General features: G+C 37.7%; 1 non-coding gene across 1 annotated transcript; it reads left to right on the top strand.

Moving 5' to 3' along the window:
• The first annotated feature begins 10,713 nt into the window (after positions 1-10,713).
• On the top strand, positions 10,714-10,786 carry Trnar-acg (transfer RNA arginine (anticodon ACG)). Its single transcript has one exon. It is a non-coding gene; the product is annotated as a tRNA-Arg (tRNA).
• The last annotated feature ends 423 nt before the right edge of the window (positions 10,787-11,209 follow it).

Genomic DNA, 11,209 nt, shown 5'->3' with positions numbered 1-11,209 from the left:
TTATATAACCCGACATTGAAAAGTTGTATGTAAAACATTTTAGTGTTTGGTGGGAATGATCAGAATTGAAAATAAGCGTCTAATAAAAGGTTATTCTTATATTTGTCTTTGTATTATTAGTGTTTGGAAATCTATTTATTTTGTTTTCATTGTATTATGAGAAGATACTGTATGCCTTTTCAATTTTAGTTTTTGCTATCTTGAGTAGATAGCAAGCGTCTTAAGATACATTTTGTAGAACAACCCTTAGAGGTTTCCAAAAAAGTTTGTATAAAAGGTATGAAAATAACAAAACTTTCTTAGGTCACCCCCAGGGGCGTAGCCAGCTTTCTTGGTCAGGGGGGCAAAATAAAATTTTGGGGCACAGACGAAAAAAATTGCAGTTGCATCATACAATACATAAGAGACTGTATGTCTTCGAGCTTCCCGAAAAAAAGCCTTATTGGGATGATGTGTGCGCGCAGCTCGAAAAAAAAATGGTATTTTACATTATTTTTGCCCATTATCCGGCTGAAAAGGGCTATATTGCTACAATGTGTGCGCGTAGCGCGGTAAAATTGTGTATTTTACACTATTTTGGCCCTGAATTTTGCTGGAAAAGGGGCTCCTTCCCCTTTTTCTTTTCCTTTGCCCTCCTGATTTTTTCTTTTTTTTTTTTTTTCGGGGGGGTACTTTTTTCCCCCCCCCCCCCCCCCGCTGGCTACGCTACTGGTCACCCCCCCCCACCCCACCCACCCCCCACCCCCACGCCGTCACACACCCCTACCCATCAGACTTGTAGTCGAGTCACTGAAAGTCGAGTCCGAGTCGAGTCGAGTCATCGAGCCCTCGGTCTCGAGTCGAGTCGAGTCATGAAGCCTTCGAGTCCGAGTCGAGTCGAGTCATTTGAAGTTGTCAGTCGAGTCGAGTCGAGTCGAGTCAGGCCATTCTGTCGAGTCGAGTCGAGTCGAGTCGGATATATTTTGTCGAGTCATTTCGAGTCACTTCACGTTTTATATGCTCATGATACCAGCTGTCAACTTGATAGCCCAATTTGCATGAATTTGTACTTTTTTGAAATTAAAATCCCAGTGAGAGTACATAATATTAATTTATGAATCTATGTGCTCCATCCAGTGCATTGTGGAAATTAGTAATCAATTGCCATTAGGACCCGCCATGAGTATGGGTACGGGTGCGTGTCCCGGACCACGAGTACTTGTACGGGTACGGGTCCCAGGCCATGGTAACGGATTTCAGGTCATGGGTAAGGGTACGGGTACGGATCCCTAGCCATGAGTATTCAAAACGGGTCCATTCCAAAATAGGGTGCGAGTACGGGTACGGAGCCATGGGTACAGGTACGAGTATGGGTACGGAAATTGGGACTCGAGTACGGGTACTGGTCCAGTAGTGGTATGGAAATTGGGACTTGTATGGGTCCTATTATGGGTATGGGTATAAACAAATTAATTAATCGAGTACAAAAAGAGATCAAATATTGGTGGTCATAGTGAATCTAGCCTAAAGGTGGCATATTTTGGGATGCAAGTGAAAAAACTATGTCTATGTACAGTATGGACAGCCAGACTGTGCAATACTAATTTCAACATAATATTTAGCAATGATGTAGCTTTCGAGTCTTATTATGCAAATCTGGATAATTATATCCATGTTTTATTAATATTTTAAAATTCATATACATCCCAAATTTCTGTATAGGCCTATGGTAAGAACCTCTCTATTCATTTGACTCAGATGCACAAGGCCAAGCCTGGGCACAAGAAGTACATGTGGCTGGTGAAAATGCTCACACCAGTCAGTCACATTGCAATGTAGTTCTTCATGTGTGCAGCATGTAGAGGAGTGTATTTGGATGGGGAATAATCAAAATGATTATAATAAAAGCTATAATAATGATATTTTAACATGATAACTTGAAATTCACCACAAAAAAGAAAGTATCTCAAAATGTTTTCCCAGTTTGCTGGGTTTTTTTCCTGTATTGATCAGTCATTGCGTGAATGAGACATGTACTATGTGGGTATTTCTCTGAAAAGGTGTACTATTTGAAGATAGGCAAATATGAATTTGAAAATGATTATAAAAATGTTTCCTTTACATATCTGTAAGGATGTAAGTCTCTAGTGCATGAAAACAATATTTGGCGCAATCTTTAGGGCGCCCTCTATATTATAGAGGGCGTAATCTGCAGGTTGTGCCAGGTGAGCATCATCTCCGTCACATTTAGGCCAAAAAAGAAATAAGGACAAAAATTTTATAAAAACTCTTAATTATGAGTTTTATGGATAACTTGTAAGTTGCTTGATTCATGTTTGCTTTTTCATTTAAAAAAATATGATTTTGTACTTTCGTCATTTAGTTGGGACAATGAGAGGCAGGCTGTACGGAAAATGTCATGTCTGTTAGTATTTTTTATACAAACTTAAGTATATTCATAATTTTGCTTGAAATAACTAAATAAATTTCTATTGACATAGTAAACACATACAATATCAATTACATTTCCAAATAGTAAATTCCATGTTGTCTGGGTCAAAGGTCAAATAAAGGTCAACAACAATTGTGATGGAGATGACAATGCTGTGATGGAGATGATAGTGATGTGACGGAGATGATATTTCTACACAAATTCCTATAGAGAATCATCTCCGTCACAGACATTTGATTTCAGTAATGTTTTCACACTACTTGAAAATTAAATTCATACAGATGAGAAGGTCTAGAATTGGTAAGCATTTTCTGATAAACTAAACTGGACTTCGCTGTATCTCAAGATCCGGTGATGTGATGGAGATGATGGTGATGTGACGGAGATGATATTTCTACACAAATTCCTATAGAGAATCATCTCCGCCACGGCAAATTGTGACGCCAACTGATGTAGCGGAGATGATGGTTCAGACATTGCTTACGATTAATAGCAGGGTTAATCTTACCCACGTGTTACATATCACCACAACAGCTTGTGGGACATATTCAACCATCATTATTTTCCGGAAAATTTCAACAATAAGACTTATATCAAATTGATCAGAAACGTTTGGAGATGATGTTGAATAAAGGTACGCGCGTGTATACTTGAAGATACCCTCAAAATTGGCAGGAAAAGAGTGCCAATGTGCACCTATTCCGAGTTGATGTTTTTCGTCGTCTGTAAAAGGCATCGTACAGGGTCAAATTATTGACCTCTGATATTTGGTCTTCACCTCCAGTCGTTTTGATGCCAATGTGACGGCAATGATGCAAAACCAAGGGACAGCAATTTTTTGACACAAATTTTTGAATTATTCCATAATATTGACTTTAGAAGTGGTTTTAAGCATTTAAACCTTCTTAGACATGATATTTACCCCAGTCAGTGGTAATTTTCGCTTCCCACACTTGCTCACAAAAATACTACAAAATCACTAAAATTCGGTGCGTGACATCGGGACATGGGGTTTTCAGGGGGTCGTCAGATATTGAAGAATTTTTGACTCAAGAAATTAATTTTTCCCCACTTGGATGTTCTTAACTATTTTTATACATACAAAAGTCCATGACTAAGCCAAAAAAGAAAAAAAAAATCCGCTTTTAAAACTTTTATGAGCGCCGGAAGTCGCGGGACTTAAAAGTTACTCTTTTCAGAGAATCACCCATGTAGCATACATGTAGGGGTGTGTGCACATGCTGTTACAATGACATCCCAGTAAACACCGATACGTCGGGCCTACGTTGGCAATGGGTTGGACATGGCGGGAACACGTCGGAGTCGCCCTTGCTTCATCGGAACGGCGTCGGGCCTACGGAAGTGTAACGACGTCTTCTTCAGATAGTTGGCAGGACGTCGGGCCAACAACAGTCAGCCGGCGTCTTTCATGCATAGTCGGAAAAAGTCGGGCCTACGACCAAGTAACGACGTCTTTTATGGGTAGTCGGTAAAACGTTGGTCAAACGACCGTGAAACTTTAGGCCTATTTGCATAACTTAAGCTGCAAAATTGGCGGTTTAAATTTTCTTTACCTGGAATGGGGTAGGCCTATTAATTAATTCATAGCCCCCCCCCCTCCCCGGCAATGGCTCATCTTATACCTGTTCTGTATATTACCTGGTCAAAAGTGCTATACTAATAATTGTGTTGAAAAATGTTAAAACTCACGTCACTCTTAATAATAAACATGAACGCAAAACTAAAAGATTTACCCAAAAATAAATAGGCACATGGCTACTAGCAATATTATATTCTCGATGTTAGAGTTGAAATGATGACCTAGCTATTATCATGACGATGTTTGTTTTGAAATGAGTAGGCAGCTCACGGGTGATGAGACTATACAAAGCCGTTATAACATATGAACTGATCTTAACCCCTGTTGGAAGTGGACTTTTGGCCTCCGTTGCCGTTCACATGTACAGCACGCTACATAGAATTATGTACATCAGTGCGTGGCAGTTGAAATTCAAATGGCACTAAGAGACAAGCGCTATATAGGCCTATCGTTAATATTTTTTGGAAGTTATGGATAATATTATATCTTTTGAGCTGCACATAATTTACTGTTTATATGATAGCTGCTCGTATTCATTGAAGAGTGATGAGTGTTGTCTAGTTGCCGAGCGGGCTTTGACAAGCACTTGCGTAGAAGGAGCTTAGGCCTATGCAGGTTCAAGTAAGTATTTTCTAAATATTTTTCTTCCAATTTGAATTTGTAACGTGTAAACCTATTAAAATGCATCAAATTTACTCATGTTTAATCAGTTAGGGCCTAATGTATTGCTATATTAGATCTTTTAAAATCTCGAAACAGGTATAGGCACAGATGTTTACTGATGTTTGAGAAAGAAAACGGTCAACAGAAACATGTTTAACCACGGGGTCATACATTTACTACATGATGTAGTTTACTTTATCATGGTCGGTGTATGACTACGTCATGGTTTTATGTGTTTACAACTAGGATTCTCCTCTACGATGCCTTCTCAACTTCCGTTGCCGTACTTTACGAAGTCGGACCATTTTGGTATACCATCAGCAGGACCGTTGGCAAAAAGTGTAAGTAAAACCAACGTACTTTTTATGTTTTTATACCATCGGCACAAGCGTAGGAAAAGAGTTGGCCGTAAAACAATCCAACATACTTTTCTCGTCGGCATAAGTAAGGCATGTCCGTAGCCGGCAAAACATTGGCCCTAAGTCGGAACGACATCCTTTTCAAGTCGACATGAAATCGACAAAAAGTTGGTCCCACGTCAGGACAACCCTTTTTAAACATCGGAATAAAATCGGCATGACAGTAGGCAAAACGACGGCCCAGCGTTGGAACAACGTCTTTTACGTGTCGACGGCAGGATGCACCCCCGATGAGCACCCGACACGAATCCCGACGTCCGGTCGACTTTGCTAGCTCCTTATATCCGACGTTATTTAGGTCATGTTAGAGAAATATATTTGCTAGAAGTTTTGGAGAATAAATAAAATATTGGCTGGTTATTTTTCACACAGTGATGTTAACTAGGCAAGTGTCCATTCTCCCAACATACATCATTTGTAGGGGTCACGCGTCAATGGTGAGAGCACTGTGTATTGTGTATAGGAAAACGGACAGTAAGGCTAGCTTCAGACTCCGTATTGTACGTGCAATATTGTATGTACAATACTTTTCGTGACGTCAAAAAGTATTACACGTGCAATAAATATACGTGCCACGACGAGTTGAATCAGATTAAATAACGCGCTATAACCCTGACGGTTCATTGTTTGCTAAATCCAAGCGAGGTCACCAGAAAATCTATGCAAGAGAAACTACTGCTGCTGATGAAAAATCCTAGAGTGCGTTTGGAGGTTTTTTCTGCACTTTATCAGTAGCCCTAATAAATTCATAAAACAATGAAAATCAAATAAAGATTTAGGGCAAATGTTTTTACTCACTGCTCATCTGATCCACTTTCCCAGGAAACTAAATACCGATACTCCTTAGTTTTTCCCTGACTTTCCAGACATAATTATGAGTAAACATCAAATTTAATGTTTACAAAACAATCAAATATATATACATTATTTTGCATTTTGTACATAAATATTGATATCAATAATGTAGGCCTACAAACATTAAAAAAGGGGCCTAAGAGTATGTCTATTTTAATCATATACTAATTCCGCCATGCCCAAACATATCTTATTATGAAATCGTGTAATGGAACCCAAATTCCAATCAAAAATAAAAACAAATTTGTTATCAAATACACTAGGCCTATACATTGTATTATAGGAATGTAATAGATGGTTCATTTTAATAAATGAATAGATTAACACGGGTAATGGACAAGAAATATTTGGCAATACCGGATTTACCAGAGAGCCAGTGGATAAAGAAATTAATTAAAATTAAAACAAATTAAATGAGAAAATGAAAGCAAGGACATTTGGCGAAGTATTGTTTTAGAATTCGAAGGAGTCCTAAATGTTATCCTGGCCCCAGGACACCGATTAATGTAAATTCGACCCATAGTTATTTTATCTACTTTTGCCAGCATTCAACCTGCTCAATGTGATTTATGCCTATTTTTAATAAATTCCGAAATCTGACGTATCAACGTTGTATCGTGCAGGGGCGTAGCCAGCTTTCTTGGTCAGGGGGGGCAAAATAAAATTGTTGGGGCACAGACGAAAAAAATTGCAGCTGCATCATACAATATATAGAGACTGTATGTCTTCGAGCTTCCCGAAAAGGGCCTTATTGTGCATGATGTGCGCGCGTAGCGCAAAAAAAATGGTATTTACACTATTTTCGCCCATTATCCGGCTAAAAAGGGCTTCATTGTTAAAATTTGCGCGCGTAGCGCGGAAAATTTTTGTATTTTACACTATTTTGGCCCTGAATTTTGCTAGAACTAGGCACTTTTTCTTTCATTTTTTTTTTTGTCAGGTGGGGCACTCTGCCCCACGGCAGTTTTCATATGGGATTTTCTAATATTTCAGATCAAAGGGGGGGGGGGGCTTCCGTGCCCCTAACGCTACGGTTACTGCATTAACACGTTTATGTATGTATTGTGATGATCATAAGTAGGCATATCATAACATGCCTCAACGATATCAAAAAAAAAAAGGTGTTGCAAATTCATAACACAGCGTGTTATAATGTAACGAATGCTATGCCAAAACTTTAAAAATATCAGTATCAATAAAATCAGAACCAGAATAAATACAAAGGCCTACAAATAATACTTTTAAACTTTCTAAATCAATATAGGAATCTCTAAATCAATTTTCAATCAGTTATCAATCAATCAATAAATCAATCAATCAATAAATAAATAAATAAATAAATAAATAAATAAATAAATAAATAAATAAATAAATAAATAAATAGGCCTAAATAGATAAATCTATAAATAAATAAATAAGATCTGAATGTGCCATTTATATTATTATTACAATTTTAATATTATTAGTATTAATACGACGTATTATTAACTTTAAAAGGGTGCCTATTGATTATATAATAATTCAAGTACAGTTGAATCATGGTAGGTATTATCATTCCGTGCACTCACTAAATTTAGAACTCTTAGAAATTTGGCAACTCCGTATCAATTAAGCAACCTATGATTGTAGCAAAATATATATTTTCCCGGTACATACTATTTATTGCACGTGTAATACTATTTGACGTCACGAAAAGTATTGTACATACAATATTGTACGTACAATACGGAGTCTGAAGCGCGCTTAACTGCAGTATGGTACATTTTGTGTAGCCAGCGCTGGATTTACCTTTTTCAGGGCCCAGGACCAGGCTAAAATAAAATTAAGGGCACTTGCTATAGCTTGCTATCTGGATCCATGCGTTACTCCCCACCCAACCCCATCCATGATGTAACCTATTTGTTTTGATTATGATTCAGAGGACTCATAGTGGGATTTCCTGCATTTGTGTAGCCATATATCAGTCAAGAGTAATAGGAAAATTTTCACGGGAAAATTTTCTGGACACGTGACACCCATGGGCGCAGACATATTAGCATTATGGAATGTGACCCCGAGCACAGCGGGTGGTCTTCCAATGTATTTGAATAGGAAGAATTTCTCCTTGGATACAAAATAAGTCACTTGTCGGAAGTTAATAATGTTATAACAAGAGTTTCCGTAGATAAATATTTTTTCCGTAGGTAAATATTTTTGAAATTACGTTTTGATGATATTGTGAAGAAATTAAGATTGCATAATGTTTAATAATTTTGCAATGCACAAATTTCTATCGAAACTGCGGCCCAAAATACTATTCCAATTCAAAATAACAAAGACTTGAATAGAGAGGTCACCGCCGGGGGTCAGGGATCAGGCTCGAGCTCTGAGGCTCGAGGTTACACTCACATTGGTACCCATTGGTCACGTGTCCAGAAAATTTTCCCGTGAAAATTTACCTATTAATCTTGACTGTATATACTGTATGGTACCCATGGGTACGGGTACATGTCCCGGACCATGAATACGGGTATGGGTCCCATGGCATGAGTATGGGTCCGGGTCCCAGGCCATGAGTACGGGTACGGGTCCCAGTCCATGAGTCCGAAGACAAAATAGGGCATGAGTACGAGTACCGGTCCAAAGCCATGGGTACAAGTACGGGTACGGGTATGGAAATTGGGACTCGAGTACGGGTACGAGCACTATAAGTCTGGTAATCAGCAATGATGGACAATGGACTTTTCCACCATGCCAAGTTTGAAGCATGTAAAAAAATGGTGGATCCTTTGGCCAGATCGACAGGCAATCATACATGTACATTGTACAGACATACATATAATTTATATTTTAAGTTATTATAAAGATGCTGAGAGATAGTAAGCCCACTTTGTAAAATATAAGAATCACAATAACACTGAGATGTGTGGAAGAAAACGTGCAGGTATTATTAGAAATATTAAGGTATAATTTATATTTTCGAGTCATTTTAAAAAGTCGATTCAGCCACAGTGACTCGAGTCACAAGCCTCGAGTCATCGAGTCGAGTCATTAAATTTCGAGTCGAGTCGAGTCATCGATTCATCAACCCTCGAGTCGAGTCGAGTCGTCGAGTCACCTTGCCTCGAGTCGAGTCATCGAGTCACCAAAACTCGAGTCGAGTCGAGTCGAGTCGAGTCATTTCGAGTCGAGTCACTACAAGTCTGCTACCCACAAACACCAACATACCATTTTGTTGGTTTTCATTCAAGAAATTGGAGAATTATCTTCAGTAGACAGGAAGGGGTTTTTCAAAAAGTTTGACAAAAGGTGTGAAAATACCACCACCCCCTTTTTTGAGAAATTGAAAAAAAAATGCAGCACACAAATGGCCTATTTTACATGTTTTATGTCTAGTCGAGTCCAACTTCGAGAAATCAAAAATTTCAATTTCTCTTTTCCCTTTTATAGGAACTGTATTCATTAGAGAAAATGAAAATGAACTTTTGGCTTTTAAATAAGGAACTTTAATAATTTGAGAACAAAATAAAGTTTTAACTATTTTCATTACATACCGGGAAAAGTTAATTATTTTCATTCCGCAAAGGTAAGGCGGTAGCCTACTATTCTGCAGTGCATACCGGTACCCTATACATTTTTTCATACACCAGAAAATATTTAATACGGAATGATGCAATTTTATTCACCTACGAGAATTTTTGAAAAAGCAAAAATTTTGAATTTTTGAATAAAGGTGGTCTATAATAGGCCTCCCCCGTACCAAAAAGACGCCTCATTTTTCACAATAGGCTTATAAAACTTTTGTCACTATTCTCGCATGCAGCGCAGAAAATTGCAAATAATGGTGCATTTTTGAGAAAAAAAATGAGAAAATTTGCCTAGACTTTGATGTGCTCTAAATGATAATGCAAACCTTTTGCTTGCATATTTTTCCTGAGTAAAAATCTTGTCACAAAATCCGCTGTTGTCAAATTTGAAATGTAAAACCAAGACGAAAACGGACTCCAGTTCGGGCTCCAGTCAGGGCCTCGATTTTTCTGGGATTTATAATTTCTTTTTTTGTGTGCAAAAAAAAATCAAAAATTAAAAATCGTTTTCGTCCTTTGGCTTTGTATTTCAAAATCACATTTCACTCAAAATTGGTACAGATAATGGACCGACGCCACCTGCGCTTACCCGTTTCTTATAAAGTGCCCTCTTTTATTGGATTCTATCCACCATTTCAATTTTAGAGGGCGCTCTTATTACCTATGGATTTCGCAGGTGGTGGTCGCATTGTATTCTCTAAATTCAGTAAATTTTCATCGTCAACCGTGTAATTGAATGGGATGATTTTGACATTTTAAAACGCTTGAAATATCACAAACAAATAGGCCTATGTTAATAAATAATATTAATACAAGCTAAACCCGTTGGGGTTCGATAATGAACCCCACAAAATTAACCGAGTATCCGGGCCGAGTATATGGAAAATGCCATACGGCCGGGCGGTTTCACAAGTTGCCGGCTCTATCATGCCATTCGCCGCCTGGGATTTCGCGCGTTTTTTTTAAAGCGCGGGAAATGTAGGCCTATTAATAGCAGCAATAAGCAGAACAGCAAATTTGCACCCGAATTTATGTAATGCTATTTAAATACACGGGTAAATACATTAATTTTCTTTTTAAAAAAAATAGTCAATTCAAATTTATAAATAATAATTTTAGTGCAGAAATTGAAAGCAAAATTAGAGTATAAAAACGTCAACAAGCATATTACAATGCATCGGTCCTGTGGCCCAATGGATAAGGCATCTGACTACGAATCAGGGGATTCCAGGTTCGAGTCCTGGCAGGATCGAATTTTTTTTTAAATTTTTTTTTTGTAAGCCATCAGTTGTTGCTGAAAGATGTATTTGCATTTTTCTCTATGATTTTTCTACTATACAAAAAAAAATTATTTTAGAAAAAAAAGTAGACCTTAGACTAAATAAGAGCTTCCTTAAGGTTGGTCTGAACCTGGAATTATGGAAACTTTCGGGCCTCATAACTGCTAAATTGTTGGTCTAAAGTATATAAAAGTATACATATTTAGAATGGCAAAGACTTGATAAGTTCATCTGTGAGGTCAAATTTGGGCCAAAATGCTCATTTTTGGCCCAAAATCCCCAAAACGGGTTTTTGGCCCACTTTTTTTTTTCGTGCAACGTAAAAAAAACAATTCTTGGGCCAATTTGTTTTTTTTATTAATTTTTAAAAACTAGACAAAAATATCAGCGTTTTT

Source organism: Amphiura filiformis, chromosome 19 (genome assembly GCF_039555335.1).
Source record: "Amphiura filiformis chromosome 19, Afil_fr2py, whole genome shotgun sequence".
NCBI lineage: Eukaryota > Metazoa > Echinodermata > Ophiuroidea > Amphilepidida > Amphiuridae > Amphiura > Amphiura filiformis.
This window is presented reverse-complemented; position numbering and strand designations above follow the sequence as displayed.